Here is a 17,558-nt window from a genome sequence, read left to right on the forward strand (position 1 = left end):
GCCTCTGGTAGAATGAGCCCTCACGGCCAGAGGTCAAGGCAAATTGCGCACCTGGTAGGCCATAAATATAGCTTGGACAAATCAGTTGCTAATGGTCTTTTTGGAAGCAGGCAGACCCTTCTTGGGCGACCCGAAACAGACTAACAACTGGTCTGACTTCCGCCATTAGGAGGACCTCTGGATATATATTTTGAGAGCTCTGACAGGGCAGAACAGGTGAAGTCTCTCCTCATCCGCCATCACGTGAGGTGGAGGATATAATGCCTGCAGGACCGTAGGCTGTGCCACATTAGACGACACCTTGAGACCGGCCGAGAAGCGATCTTGGAGGAACTCCAGCACTGAAGCCACTGGGCAGTTTACTGGGTCTATCTTATGCTCTCTGCACCAAACGGTGAAAACATTCCATTTTAGGCCGTATAATTTCCTTGTGGAGGGAGCTCTAGAGCTGAGTATGGTCTCCACCACTCCTGTTGACAGGCCGGCCTCTCTGTACTGTGCACCCTCAGGGGCCAGACCCACAGTTTCCATAGTTTGGGCAGATGGGGGGGGGCGGGGTTGAGTATTGAGCCCTCTGCCTGTGTCAGCAGGTCCCTCCTGATGGGAAGTTCCCATGGAGGGCTGTCCAGGAGTAATATTATGTCTGAGAACCATACTCGGGCCGGCTACAATGGGCCTACCAATAATAGACTGATGCCGTTGTGACGAACCCTCTCTAGAACTCCCTGGGGCAAAGTGATTGGGGGAAAAGCATACAGATGCAGCCTCGGCCACATCTGTACCATGGCATCCAACCCCAGTGGGGCTGGATGTGTGAGGGAGAACCACAGTGGACAGTGAGTCATCTCTCGAGGCACGAATAGATCCACATCCACTGGGGCCGAAACTCTTCAGGATGGAGTTTCCATTCCCTGGGCCTCAGCCCCTGCCTCGACAGGGTGTCTGCTCCCTGATTCTGATTCCCTGGGATGTATGTTGATCTGAGAGACAACAATGTCCCATGGGACCAAAAGAGGATCTGATGCGCCAGTCTGCATAGAGGGCGAGACCTCAGACCGCCTTAATGGTTTATATAGGCCACCACACAAGGATGTGATGACCCTTGAGATCCGGCAGGAAGCTCCTCAGAGCTCGGAACACTAACAACATTTCCAGGCAGTTTATATGCCAGGAGGATGATGGTCCTGCCATAGACCCCTCGTAAAGCGGCCGTCCATGACCGCTCCCCAGCCCATGAGGGAGGCATCGGTCGAGACGGCTTTCCGGCAACATGACGCTCCCAGCAGGAGACCTTGGGACAGAAACCAAGCTCTCTTACACATAGATAGGGAACCACCACTGCAAGAGCCTCATGTGCAGGAGACCGAATGGACTGATATTGGATGCTGCTGCCATGAGACCTAACACTCTCTGAATATGTTTTACAGTGATGGCCTGGCCTAGCTTTATCCTGGTCACCGTGGCTAGGATGGATTCGATCCGTGCAGGAGACAATTGTGCCTGCATCGTGACTGAATCCCACACCACTCCCAGGAACGTGGTTCTCTGGGCTGGTGCCAACACGCTCTTTTTCGTGTTGAGTTTCAACCCTAGGCTCTGGATGTGGGCAAGGACAACATCTTGATGCCGAACTGCCAGCTCTTGTGACTGGGCTAGAATCAGCCAGTCAGTCATCGATATAATTGAGGACCCTGAGACCATGAAGCCTCAGCAGTGCTAGAGCTGCATCCATACACTTTGTAAATGTGTGAGGGGAGAGAGCTAGGGCGAATGGAAGAACCCGATATTGGTATGCTTCACCCCCGAAGCCGAACCTCAGGAACTTCCTGTGAAATGGAAGGATGGAAATGTGGAAGTATGCGTCCTTCAGATCTATGGTGACAAACCAATCCTCGGATTTAATTTGGTTCACGATGATGGGAATAGTAAGCATCTTGAACCTTTATCTCCTCAGAGACCAATTCAGGTGCCTGAGATCTATTATTGGACGCAACCTCCCATCCTTCTTGGGAACTAAGAAGTAGCAGCTGTAGAACCCGGACTCCCCTGTCTGGAGGAGGGATACATTCTATAGCCTCCTTTACCAGCAGAGATTTACTTCTTGTTCCAATACCCGACTCTGCTCTGGGTTGAGTCACCACACTACAGTGCAGACCACCCCATTGAACTTTGGTGGGCTGGAATCGAAATGTAGTCTGTACCCCTTTTGAATGGTGCACAGAGCCCAAGGAGAAATATTCGTGAGATTTTTACATGCATCGAAATACTCTACTAAGGGGACCAGCCTCTCGAGGCTGGCTTCGGGTATTAATTGGGATTCGTTCTTGGCCCGCTGAAGCAGATCTCTGGCAGGGTTTGACCGAAAACAACCTAAATCACACATAGTCCATGCACTAATGTGAACAGTGATCACCAGTACCATGTCATGCTCCTGTCAAGGTAAATGTCAATTTTCTTTGCTCAGATGTAAAACATATAGGGGTGGTTTCCCAGACAGGGTTTAAAGGTCCCATTTGTCATGCTTTTTTTGAAGCTTTGATTGTGTTTACCGTGTGCTGTATAACGTGTTCATTTTTTGTGTGTAAAAATTTCACACAAATCTGTATACCGCTGTTTTCACTGTCATAAAAACGGGCTGATGTCTTCCTTGTTCTATGAAGTCCCTCCTTCAGAAATATGTAACGAGTTCTGATTGTGCCAGCGGTTCCTGTGTTGTGATTCGACACCAGCTTAGGGCAAGCTTCCCTCCTAGAAACGCTATTGGGCTAGTTTTGAGAAGCAATGGGGCAGGATTTGTTTTGAAAACCTGGCAATCCTGATCTGAACGCACATGCTGGAGATGTACTTATAATCACAGGAGCGTTTTTACTGACGAGATGCGCATGAAAATCGCAATTCGATATTTTTGCACAGCCCTAACATCTAGTTAAAAAGGGTAAACAGCATTGCCCTTTGTGTAATAAGTTACAGAAACTGTAAAACGCACCAACTTAAAAAAAATACACTTACCGGTTGTGGTCCATAAACAACACCTTCTCCAGACAAAGAGCACAACTCAAACGCAACTCTTCCTCTTCTCCGTGAGAGCGCAACAAGACCACGTATGTATTCATGTGGGTGGAGGTTAGTCAAAAAACGGTTTTAGTGACATAATTACTGCAGGAACTAAAGGGATGTAGTCCAAATGGATCGTTTATTGTAGGCAAATTCTGTTAAATAAAATATCTCGCTTAGTATTGAATTGAACTTTGAGCTTTAGAATTTTACAGATATTGTTTATACTCTTAACAACAACATTACACACTAACTAAAGTTTAAAACATGGGATCACGAAGAAGGGGATCTTTATTCACAAACAGGGGTCGTGGCCTTGTTGCGCGCCGACAGAGAAGATGGAAGAGCTGCGTTTGTGTACGACATGTTGTTGAAACACTGTTATTTTCATCGTGGAGTCTAATCATCTTTGTTTGGCCTTCCCAGGGATGCTGTACTTGGAGATTAATGGTTACAATTTATGTTTAACTTGGTTCCCGAAAGCACATTTTTGTGCACATTCTCTCTATCAGTGTCACAGTGTGTCTGGTCTGTGTATCACTGGGTGTCCACTAGAGGTCTCACTTCCCCTTATCGTCACTGTTCATTGTTTTCAGCTGTTTTCACTTACATCGCTTGCACTTGTCTTTAAATACCTGGGTTGTTTCTGTCCTTGTTACGGAGTCCTTGTTTAATGTCTATGCGTTTTACATGTCCGTCAACTCTTGCCCTTGTCTTGCTTTGCCTTGCCCTCTCGTTGTTTTCTGTGTCGCCTCACATAACAGAAGGACTCCATCCACAATGAGATCCAGCGGTATGCCATTTCACGCTTCTTCCCCAGCCATCGAGCGGGAGAGAGGCGGTTGCTTTGAAGGAACCCGCCTGGTCGTGTTTCGCGGGACCAGGGGAGGTCGTCGAGGAGGAGGTGGGCGAGAGGAAGCACAGCATAAGATGTCCGCAGACCCAACGCCGCTGTGGTGCATAACCACCAACCCCACACCACGAGGCCAGATGGAAGCCAGCCTCACCCCACAGGGCAAGATGGCTGCCAGCTCAGCACCAACGCCCGAGATGGCCGCTGACACCCTTCTCGACTACTTCGAGATGCTATCAAGGATCCTAGAAGTTCAAAGACGGTTCACGTCATGGCTGCTAAGCCAGTGCCTCAGCACAGGATGGCCGCCAACCCAGCGCCACAGCACAAGATGGCCACCAGCCCAGCATCACAGCACAAGTTGGCCGCCAGCCCAGCACCATAGCACCAGATGGCTGCTGAGCCAGCGCCTCAGCACAAGATGGCCGCCAACCCAGCTCCACAGCACAAAAGGACCACCAGCCCAGCGCCACAGCACAAAATGGCCGCCAGCCCAGTGCCACAGCACAAGATGGCCGACTCAACACCTGATTCGCCAGTCCAGGTGCCACCGACTCGCCGTCATAGAGGACGGAGGACGAGGAGACTACCGTTCCTCAAGGCCTGGAGAACGTTCCCGAGCGGGCCGCTGTCGTCCAGGAGGACGTTCCCGAGCGGGCCGCTGCCGTTCCGGTGACCGAGGTGGTGTCCGATGCCGAGGCGGTGCCCGAGGCTGTTCCTGAGGCCAAGGTTGTGCCCGATGCCGAGGCGGTGCTCGATGCTGTTCCAGAGAACGAGGTGGTGCCCGATGCCAAGGCGGTGCCCGATGCTGTTCCGGAGGCCGAGGTGGTGCCCGATGCCGAGGCGGTACCCAATGCTGTTCCAGAGGTCGAGGTGGTGCCCGATGCGGTGCCCGATGCGGTGCCCGATGCGGTGCCCGATGCTGTTTTGGAGGCCGAGATGATGACCGATGCTGTTCCAAAGGCCGAAGTGGTGCTCGATGCCGAGGCGGTGCCCAATGCTGTTCCAGAGGTCGAGGTGGTGGCCGATGCTGTTCCAGAGACCGAGGTGGTGCCTGATGCCAAGGCGGTGCCCGATGCTGTTCAAGAGGTCGTGGTGGTGCTCGATGCCAAGGCGGTGCCCGAGGTCGTTCCCGATGCGGTGCCCGATGCTGTTCTGGAGGCCGATGCGGTGACCGATGCTGTTCCGGAGGCCGAGGCGGTGCCCGAGGCGGTTCCGGAGGCCGAGGCGGTGCCCGAGACCGCTCCCGAGGCCGATGCCGAGGCGGTGCCCAAGGTCGTTCCTGATGCAGTGTCTGAGGTCGCTCCCAATGCCTTGACCGAGGCGGTGCCCGAGACCGTTCCAGAGACAGTGCCCGAAGCCAAGGCACCTCGGGTCTTCAAAGACAGTCCAGAGTCTAGTCAGATTCCCACAGGTTCCGGTGGACTCTCCGGAGTCGAGTCATGTTCCAGTGGACTCTCCGGAGTAGAGTCACAGACAGTCAGTTTCCAGGAGGGTAACGTGCTCTCAGCTGCTGTCGAATCACAACACAGGAACCGCTGGCCCAATCAGAACTCGTTACATATTTCTGAAGGAGGGACTTTATAGAACAAGGAAGTCATCAGCCCGTTTTTATGACAGTGAAAACAGCAGTATACAGATAGGTGAATTGTGTGAAAAATACTGTGTTTTTTTACACGCGAAACATGAACACATGTTATATTGCACACTGTAAACACAATCAAAGCTTCAAAAAAGTGTGAATAACGGAACCTTTAAAGCACTGTGCACAAGCAGATTTGTATCCATTAGAATAATTGTGTATGATGCCGCCACATCATCCTAAAGTCAAAAGAATCAATGACGGTAATTCAAAAAATAAATGGTCTGTAACAGGGGTTTTCAAATGCGTGTTTTTTTTTTTTTATGCCAAAGATCTCTCATATTAAATTTAGCTCAATAGGGCTTGGGCGTCATGATGTCATTACTTGGCGTGGCCGCCACGTTGGTAACCTCCTTTACTGCTACTCGGGCTACTGCGCAGTGTTTAGACATACTCCCTCTCATCCGTGTGTCTTAATTTGATTAATTAAAAATCTATTTCAACCATGGTAAACTGTTGCTGTATTGTGGGGTGTAATAGCGCAACATATAATCGCCATGGGGAAAATAAAATGAGAATGGATTAACTTGACACCCCTTTCCTGCTTGGAGGCGCGACCACGGAGACCATAACATCTTAATATTCATTTATATAGCTTAAGTCAACATTGAAAATAAGGGAAATTTCTTGGGTTACTCATCCAAAATACGGGAAATTTCAACATTCATCTTTTTGTTGCTATCCCTCTGCTGACATAAAAAAATTACAAAACTGCTGCATTAACTAACGTTAAGCAATTTGTGAAGCTAGGTCTAACGTGACTTTAGTTACAGATTGGCGTGAAATCGTGCTCTCACAACAACCACGCTATCTTAAAAAGCCCGACATCACGCTAAGGTTGCTTTCAAGTAAGCAAAACGATGCTTTGAAAACCGCTGTTTCGCTGGAAGGGCAAGGAGTAGCAACAGGACAACAACACAGAGACTTGAGAGGTCCGATTGAAGAGCTAACGGGATATTTTACAGGAAAATACCCATCCATTTGTGAACTGTACATGATATTTCAATGACTTGTAACTTCGGAACTATTCTGAAGTGTAGGCGTTCACAAAACAAACAAGGTAGCCGAAGATATCTGTAATGCAAAAGTGCGGCAGCAAGTCTCCGTCGGTACTCCACTATTTGTTGGGAATTTCATATGGATACAAACCGTTAATAGTGCCGATTTTGTCCACATACCGGTCCCTGGCATCCATATTTAGCATATCCCTATAAATCCCACAACATTTTCGCGATTTTAACATCTTTTTTTCTTTCTCTCTACTCATCTCTTCTCGTTCAACTTGCTGTATGTTTACATTCGCGAGGCTAGCAACAGGGCCGCCACGCCCCAGAATGCAACTCGGTGCCCAAGCCCTATTAAATAATTCAGTTTAATTAAACTGTAAATCAAAATGATAAATAGTAAAGCAAATTGTTAAAATATTAACAGCATTTTTTGTTTTTTACTTTGTATTAAAATAAAGTGTATTTTTTCCGACCCAATATTAGATTAAAATTTGTTATATAAAAGAGAAAAACTGATTTATTTGTAGTGCTTTTAACATAAGAATATTATTCCAAAGCGGTTTTACAGTGAACTTAGACATCCTTAAAAATACATTTTATACACAAACCCAAGAACCCTCTGAGACCTTCTGGAAGCCAAATCTGAAAACATCCAACCCTACAGTACTGCATTTCACCAGTTACATTAATTAATTATGCTTTAAATAGGACTATACTGGTCTAACCTAGCCCTAGCTTGTTTACTCACCCTACCTTCAGTCTGATTCTTGAAATGTAATCTCAAACCATACATAAATGCCAAAAATGGAAAATAGTCTGACATCTGAACAAAAATAATTACCAGTGTCATACAGTGGGAATGCTTTGATTTGTGGCTAAAACAAGTACTATTAATTGGCTGGCTTTCACAACACATGGTATGCAGATTGAATAAATGCTGCAGAAGGAAGTGTGACAGTGTGCCATCACTAACAATGGCTAATAAGCGAGTTGTGCTTTGTCAAGGCATCGCTGACTATTGGTGTTATTGTTTGCAAGCTCCGTCTTGTGTTTGGTAATTTAAACTGCTGGTTGGGGGACTGAAAGGCATCTAATGGATTGTGTAGATTAGATCCCAGGTGTGATACTGTTGCGGTGTCGTCCTTGTGCCAGATGTTTTTCTCCTGAATTGCACTGGCCTCAGCCCTGAATGAAAAATGAGTGAATAAATATAATCTGATTTAGGCACAAGGACACAAGCTGTGCTCGCATAACGTACTGAATATTATCTCCTTAACTCTAATCATGTTTAAATGGAACACAAGGCAATTTTTGTTTTAATTAATAAATACTGTATTATTCTTTTCTGTGTCTAAAACAGCAAAGATGATTAGTTATATTTCATTACAGCATTGTTTCCTTGTTTCCTCTCCCTATTATAAACAGCATGCATTTAGACTTAAACATTAAAAGCAAAAATCCTGTATAAAGGGACATCCTGAGCACCTCCTGTCTGACCGGCCCATGAATCTGCTCTCCCTCCTTTCCTCTGTCCTGATAATGAGAGACTGGGCCTGTGACAAACTAAAGGGTAATTACAGCAATAAGACATAGAGGATGTCACTGAAAAAGATTGGAGGTGAGGGGCCTCTCTGCTTTGTGCCAGAAGCTCGATGCTGATGTCCCCCTGATTCTACCATTCCCTCTTTCATCTCTTCTGCTCACCCATTAAAAATTCATTCAAGACCTCCAGACATATTTATGGGCAAATGCTTTGGTAGAAGTGGTAGTACTAAAAAATTCATGGTTACACTGGCTTCTAACAGTCCTGAAACCCGTAATTAATTTGATTGCCCACATTATACAATAAATTAATTGATACAATATTTATTTAGCTTTCTATGTTGTCATCTCGATAAGTGCCAATCAAATAAAGTTTCAAGACATGAACCAGTGTGTTTCTGTCTCATGTCTGTAACTAGATCTTTATCTGTTAAAAAGCTGTGCCTTTCTCCTCAGGGACAGTTTCCAGAGTTCAGGAGCAAATTTTATATTAGAATTAATTTCCCATACAGACACTGGGGTAGTGTGCATTTTTACATGTTTTCTAAATCGCTTCATGCTTTACATGGAATAACAATAACATCTGTGCCCACAGGTTCAGATTTGATAGTGCATGACATGGAGAGGATTAAATTTCCCCATAGCCCATGTTAAAAAATGAGGTTTAACAAAACCTTGCCACAAGGCCCTGTTAGAGGGAGCTCAGTGCATGTGATCCGTGCCTGTGTGGACCTCATTTAATACTATCATGGCTTCAGCTCTTCAATGTCAAAGCACATCAGCCTAGAACACCATGATGCATGTTTGCTGATGATGGATGCTGATTTTTCATTTAAAAAATTTGAAGCTATTCTTTAATGCTAATTTCATAATATTTGCTTTCACACAATGAAAATGAATGCAGACTTGGCAAGGACATCACATTATATATATATATATATATATATATATATATATATATATATATATATATATATATATATATATATATATATATAATGCCTTAGTTGGGAAGGGTCAAACATACTGGTAGGTATGTAACAACATCACTTTTAAGTCATAAATATTAATTATAATATTTTAATTATATCTTTTGCTGTTTTAATAAATGGTCTTTATGAGGTATTGATTATCTGATCTGTAGTCAGGGATGTAGATTTTTTTCTCAGGAGCAGGGTCCTGTATAAGGTGTGTAGGTGGCATTTGGGCTTTATTGCAAAATTGTCTGTTCATTCTGACTATAAATAATGATACTCATACTTTTATTTCAACCATTTCATGTTTGTAAAAACTTGATTGGTTGGTGTACTACACATGACAAACAGGCATTGATTAATTATATAATAATATGTGTATTTTTACCTAAATCAACACTCTAGCTTTGATTAAAAAGTTTAAAAACTGTGATTGATTGATTTATGTTTTCCTGTCACTGAGGAAAACAAAATACTGAAATTGCTGCAGTTCCTGAAACAGCCATGTGGCTTCTGAGCCAAGGTTCTTGACTGCTGTTGTAAACATAATTGTGGTTAAAAAGGCATTATGGCAGTGACGTCTTAGAGATTGACAGATGTGTAAAAATGAATTGGAATCTTTAACCTACTTTTGTTTTGTACACATTGTCATATGTAAAGTAAGTAGTAGTATGCTTTGAATGGTTTGTTCAATTCCTTGTCAACTGAATTAACATTGAATGATCTAAACATTATAGATTAATTCAACAATTTCAATAACATTTTTAGACAAACTAAAGTTAAATATGACACAAACTAAAGCAATATGATAATTGTGTGAGAGGAATTAAAAATGTAGCTTTGATGTCATATCTCATTCACACTTCACAACTGCTTTTTAGTGTTTGGTCTATTTCCTCATTTAAAGGTATGACTATATGTTTGGAAGTTGAGATTGTCCCATTTTTTCCTATTGTGATGTATATAGAAGTGAAACAGCATCTGAAATGAGAGAAAATGCAGGGTGGGGCTTGATTTCGTCCTTCGTCCTTGAGTTCCATGAGAGAAAATTTTGGAACAACATGACCTATTAATAACCTATTGAAATAATTTTCATTTTAATTCAGTTTACTAAACTGAATTGATCAGTGAGGGTGTACTGATTGTGTATGTCCTCATGTATATTGGAAATGAGGTTGAATGTAGTTGGCATTCAGCTCTCTACCTGTGTAAATATAGCAACTTGGCATTGACACACTCATACCCAATCTGTCCCAGCATGCCTTGGTAAAGAAGGGCATAGCCAACTGAGAGTTGGTACAAGTCCAGTTCGGTGCCAGATGTGTGCTGGAGGGGAGGGCAACGCAGGGTTAATGTTCGTGCAATAGAGACTGCTTAGCACTGTCAAGGTCCATTCACCCTCTCGCCCTAGCACAGGCCCTGTCAGAGGCTCAACTGGGGTCAGCAGTGACATTAGTCTGACTTCTGTTTTTCATTAGCTCTGTTAAACACAGGGGCTTCTCTTTAGGGATTACTTACGAATTGGTCATTTCCTATTCCATTCCTGGTCGTGTTCTATTGTATGTCCCAGTTATTCAGAATCCAGTTAAATTTAATTTCAGTTTAATTTCAGTTTGCACAGCTTCATTATTATTATTAATAATTTTAATGTATTTATTTAAAATTACAGTCTGATTATTAATAGGTGGGGCAAAAACATGAAAATCACATAGTTTTTGTAATCATATATTTCAACATTTGCTGAGACCAGGCTACCAAATAAAGATAATTTTGGACATTATCTTAAAGAGTGCTACAGTAATGACATGTAATAATTTTGTCTGTCACAATAGCCTTCTCAAATTAGCACAATTTTTTGAATTTTGAACCCTAAATACAATTGCCAGAAGTGAAAATCTACATGTAGGCTACAGGCAAACTAAGTCAGATTAGTTTGTAGATGACACCATCTGATGAGCTTGGAACCGTATCAAAGTCCTGCCCTATTTCCCACAGACGCAATCGCAAGAACACAATCATGTCGCCAAACCCCATTTAGGCAAAATGATTAGGAAAAAAAAAAATGTTTTGGCTTCAATTTTAAGGACATGCGATGCACAGTTTGATAGTAGTGACATTTAATGTCCCCAAACACGACCTAAGTAAGTGACGTGACATTCGGCCAAGTATGGTGACCCATTCTCAGAATTCGTGCTCAGCATTTAACCCATCCAAAGTGCACACACAAAGAGAGCAGCGAACACACAAACACTGTGAACACACACCCGGAGCAGTGGGCAGCCATTTATGCTGCGGCGCCCAGGAAGCAGTTGGGGGTTCGATGCCTTGCTCAAGGGCACCTAAGTCGTGGTATTGAGGGTGGAAAAAGCACTGTACATGCACTCCCCCCACCCACAATTCCAGAGATACACCTTTCGAATGTGAGTCTGACTCTCTAACCATTCGGCCACAACTTCCCCAGAAGTTGTGGCCTAATGGTCCCATTTAGTCCAATGTCAAAATATCTTGAGCTTGTTAACCACAGACCTTATTTCAGGCCTTTAACCCCAAAAAACCCAATAACAAAACCAAATGAACGATGGAACACAATATAGTGCTGTAGGGATGAATTCATTAAATGGACAATTCAACCTTTTCTACTCTTGTGAGTATCTTGCCAGTTCTTTTCATATTTTTTTTATTGCACACTTTAACTGTGAATTAAAAAGCTGAAAATCCCAAAATGAAAGTATAATCAAAATAGTGAAAAATAAATAGATTAAATATAAACCCTAAACACAGGAAATGGCGTATCCTGCAGGACATGTATTTTTTAACCCTTTAATCAGTCCACAATAATCACAGTAATACGCAAATTCTTTTTTTCCACACATTTACCCTGAGTTCATGTGCTTTTTGTCAGGTGTGGTTGAATCCATGACTTCTCCATCTGTGCAGTGTGACATCATTGCTGCTCTGAGACTGAGCCGCTGTCTGATGAAAGGTACCACACGCTGAGCAGGAAGGTGTTAGAATGATGATTGCCTCCTGACCTGCTTGTGCCCTCCATTCCATCCACACTGAAAGCCTGTTTCCCACTCACCTGTCTCTAAATGGGTAAAGGTGTCTAACCACTATGTTCCCTTTGGTTTCACATTTTTGCTGTCATTTGAACCCTAACTCACCTAAGTGCAGCGGCCCACCATTCTTCCAGCTCAGAGGACTTGTCATAGCTCAGCACCCAAACCACCCCCTCTAGAGCAGACACCACATCTGTCCTTTCCAGTGGCTTGTTTGATCAAGACCTTTGACAAGACGAGAGACTATAACATTTCACAGACCTTTCCGAAGAAGACCTTTTTGAAGTTGATACTGCAGATGACCTTAATGTGAAAAAGGTAACCCAACCAGTTCAAACTTTCTGTTACATTGCACCAGCGCATCCTCCCATACACAAAATTTAATATGACAAAGAAATGGTATCACTAGAACATATCAGGTCAGGTCATGCTGACATCTGTTGCTAGAGGTTACATATTACCATTCTTAATGGTTTTGTCATTGGATGCTAATACTTTAACATCATCTTGTAGTCTCTCTCTCTCTCTCTCTCTCTCTATATATACATACATGTCTGACAATGATTATTGCCTTTTCTGAGATGCATATTTAGCAAATTTTACAAGAAAAACTGTAGAGAACCAATGTCTCAAGTGGGGGTTCATGCACCACTTTACATGTGTGGCCATTGATAAGATGATGCACTGCAATTCAATTTACACCACTTAAAGATCAGTGTAAATTATCTGCATGGATATGTGTGAAAGGAGGGAAAAAAAAGAAAAGTGGCAAACCTCAGGAGCAGCACATCTCAAACCAAGACCGTCTGTCGTGTGATTACTCTAAACTAAAGAAGTGAAGATTAGTGTTTAAAGAAGAGATAGCCTAGCTCTCTGCAGGGCTTTGAACTGGTAAAGCTCTTTGTTTGACTTTCTAGCTTTAGAGTTCTTAGCACTTTTAGAATGCAAACGCTATCCAAATAAGGATCAAAACTAATTATACTTTTCTTTCAAAGTAATTGAAATGTAAAGAAGATCGGAGTATGCTGTGTCCATTTTTACTTTAAGATTAATATTTGGAGTAAAACTAAAATGTCTAATTATATTTCAGTGTCTCTGATATAACAACTGAAAAAAAAAATCCAGTTATAGCGGTAAAGTATATTGTTTAGGTTTCTTTGTGTTTATTTAATTTAATGTACATTTGGCCACATTCTTGCTTTGAATACAGTTTGTGAGATGTTCTGACATGCAGATAAACTATAATATAAAGATTATATGGCCTTTAAGGACCAGACTTCATGGAGCACATCTCCAAAATATTCTCATAAGTACAGTATGTATTATGTAAATAATGTTCTGCAAAATAAGACTTGGGATGGAATTTAAATTAGAAATTTGATTCATATTCTAAATGTCATGTCATTTAATTAGTTATTTGAAACCTGTTAGGAAATTTACCAATATTTATAATATTTTCAGACTTAGTAACATTTACTTTTACAATTCATTTTACCTGCCATGTAGAACATTTAATTGACACTTTTTTGTTTGTGCATCTCTCTGAGATTTAAGAAACGGTGCACAGATCGCTAGATTAATGGACCAACACAACATATGTACTGACATATCATTTCTCACTCTCCCTGATATTGATTGTTATTTTGGTTATTATTAGAAGGCAGTAATCTTAAACCCTATACCTCTGAAAAAACTATAGAACAGGGAGCACAGTTTTAAGGGTTTTGGGTGAGAAGGACAGTTTTTCTTGATGGAGATCGATCCTCAAGGAGTGCTAACAGAAAGATTCCCAGATGATACTAATCTAATGATACTAAGGTTGAAAGAATCCCTATTATGATTGCAACTAAGTTCAAGTCCAAGGAATAAATTCAAAAATGCTAGTTAGGCCGTTTTATAAACTATTTTCTTTTCAGATGTTTCAAACAAACATGCAATGTTTGACAAAAAATATGTAGTGAAAATATTGGAACTGTAAGAGTGTTCTTACTGGACATCAAAACACCTACAGTGCCTGTACAACATGTGGCCAAATCAGTTAATTTAATTGACAGTTTAGCACATCATGAAATTAAAAAAAAAAGTCATGATCTCAGAAATAACACTTTGAAACACCACTGGTGGGAAACATGAACCCAGATGCTTGCTCTAATTAATGCATTTCACCAGCATTGAGCTGTTTGCTGACAGTCATCGTTTTTATGTTGCGTCATCAAAAATAAAAATAAAAAAATTAACAGTGGGATTACTGCGTTTGATGTGAGCAGATTAAACCATCAAGGATTTTAATTGTATTTAAAATGCTTTTGGATCCTCTAACTTCTCATTTGCTTCCATGTGCCTCCCAATTGTGGCGTGAGAAAGGGATCTTACCACTTAAGCCTACACATAAGATTGTACAGCCTCTGGGACTAGGTCTGGGCCAGGTCCACTGGGCAGTTTTTCTTGGTTTTAAAATAGCTTCCCAAGGTGAAGGCAAAGGTGAAACACAATTTACACTAAAGGTAAATCTATAGTTGTTCCCGCAGGTCTAACGACAAAAGTCTTCACATTCAAGGAACACTGTCACCCAAGGTGAGGTATGCTTTAAGCAAGATTTTGTTTGTTTGAAGGGTCTCTCTATTCTGAGACTTTGCACACAATTATCCCGTGTCCTTCCACGACAGCAGAGTGAAAAAGGATTTCTTTTTCAAGAGTGAGCGTTGAAAGTTTTTTTCTGTGGTGGAAGAAGCAGCAGAACTTGTGGTCTCTGACAGAGTAATCTCTTCTTCATAGTAAGTCGTGGCCCATGATTCAACCTCTATGCTTTTATCTTCCTCTGTAAAGGTGACTGCACTGCTTCTTCCCATTCCCTCCTCCTCTCCTCTTTCTAGCCTTTTCCCTTCGACTGTGACTTTGAGAAAGATGATTGCCTTTTGGTAAAGCCATTTCTCCGTTCACCTCTATTTCGCCTATCCCATTCGTGTCTGTACTTTTTACCACTGTCTTGCTGTCTGCCTTTCTTTCCCTCGTATTCTCACTGTCCTTACTCTCCTGCACCCAGGCATTGTGCTTAACAAACATCAAAGAAGCCCATCACACACCAATGGTTTCAATCTTTAAACAGCTAGAGAACATCCAAACCTCTCCGATCCCTTGGTCACCGTGTCACCGTGTGTTTCAGAAGCAGTGGTGGGAGCAGAGGACCGCTGGGACTCGTGGATTCACCCGCTGAAAAGATCTGGAGTTGTTATAATGTCTTTTCTCTCAACGGGCCTAACGAAAGGGGGCCCTGATGCTGTGATCAGGGGCTGGGTGATATTCTGTTTGAAATGAGAAAAGGATTAATTTTCAACAGCCTTCCTCGCACAGGGGGCAGTCCCAAGTGCCACAGCATGCCAAGGGTCATCATTAGAATATGACTGCCTTCAAAAAAATCCCTGTTAACTGCGAGGGTCTCGTGGCAATGTTATAAGACCCCTCTCTCTTTGTTAAGTGCATAAAGATTAATGAAGAAAATTTCCCGGCCCACGCTTCTGCTCCTGCAATGCTCCTGAGCTCTATCCCTCCCTCCTGCTCTGTTCATTTTTCTTTTTCATCTTTATTTCTATCATTATTTTACTTTTTCTCCTCTCTAGCTAATTCTGGCAATGGGTGTTGTGTAGTAAACAAACAAACTAGTCGCGGCAAGGGAGGAGAGAGCAAAGCAAGAAAGACAGAGACTGAGAATGGGACAAAGAGAAAGAGACTCATTTCTTATTTGGAATTCAGAAAGATGCAGTGATCAAAGAAGGCTCAATATCTCCTAGCTGTTCAAAGAGACTGGTATAAAACAAATATGATGTGATCAGGAATAGAAGCGCTCTCATTAAGAGCCGAAGTGGATGATGACAGGTGCGTGGAAGAATCTCGTTGCTCGCTAATTTTCTTCCCCCACTGAAAATTTGTTGTTTGCTTTGCTTTCGTTTTCCTCTCTCGGCCTCACCTTCTTTATGTGTTGTTGCTCCTGATATTGATTGGTAAATGTGAACGGCAGAGTAGTAGAGAGTAATTTCACAGATGCCGCTACCCTGCATAGTTTTGTCAGTGACAAGCCTTCTCCTCATGACAACTAGAGCCCTGAGCAGGGTGTTAGACATGATTTCTGTTTGCACACAGAAGTCACACCGACCTAAACATCTCCCTTTCGGGCCCTCAAGGTTTTGAAAACCTTTTACGTTTTCCTGTTACTATAAGAACAGTAATTACCAACAAGGAGCTCCTGGCTGATCAGGTGGATTTCTTCAAACAGATGCTCTGCTGTGGCTTTCGTCGACAAAGGAGATGGGCCACTCACTATCCCAGAACTGTGGAGAAAACCTTGCTAGAATGCTTTGCTAAATAAAGTGAAGTTGTGTGCATCAATATTTTAGTTTAAATCCATCAAATGTCTAGAATGAGGGTTCTGGCCTGTCTCATCTTTGTGTTCACATTCAAATGGCAAAACTATACAACTACTGAAATCACACAATAGTGTCATAATTTATATAGTTTCTTTCTATTTTTTTTACACAGAATCTTCAACCCCATTACCCAAGTTATTGTTAAAAGTTGTTTTAAGCATTTTTTTTTAAATATAACTTTTAATCAGGGTTGCAAAACTTGAAAATTTAACTAAAGGTTGATGATCACCATTTCCTGCTTGTTAAAAATCTACTCACTGACGATTTGTTAATTTATTTTGAAAACAATTTTAAAGATTTCAGGTCATATTTTGGAGAGCCCAGTTCTTAGAAAGCATCATTGATCTTCAAAACTATATGGCCATGGCTTTCCTGTATTATTTAGATCTGTAATGAAATGGCAGGTCTTCAAGTGTTTTTATTTTCTCCTGGAGCAGGTAATGAAATATTCAGTATTTTTCTCCAGCGAGGATGGTGGCATGGGCTTTGTTACCATTGGTCTGACACAGACAACCCAGGACAGCATATCTATATGATCAAAATGCCTGTACAACAAACTGATAAGTGACTAGTGACCTCACCACTGCCATCATACCAAGCACACACAGACACGTGTAACAAGCATGGACACACTCACAGAGGTGTCGCAGCTGGCAAAAGTTAACTTTTTGGTTAGCACATCAAAATTACTTTCTATCTGTTAGCTTATTTTTCCCTGGCAGGCCTGTCAATTTTTGTATTTATATTCCACCGCCTTGTTGATATCTACTGTATCTGCTTAGTCCAAAAGAAACAGGATGTGTGATATTGTGATTCTAAGCTTTTGCAATACAGAAGCACCAAAGAGGCTTTTGAATAATACGCTGAGCCGAGTAGAAGAAACTAGGTTGTTATATTTACAGCCCAGTTTATTGTAAATATTGCTTTATCCAGAAACTTGATGCATGAGAGACTATTCATGCTGCTACAAAACATACAAAAAAGTAAACATGGACACTTTGTAAAA

Source organism: Carassius auratus, chromosome 31, assembly GCF_003368295.1.
Source record: "Carassius auratus strain Wakin chromosome 31, ASM336829v1, whole genome shotgun sequence".
Lineage (NCBI taxonomy): Eukaryota > Metazoa > Chordata > Actinopteri > Cypriniformes > Cyprinidae > Carassius > Carassius auratus.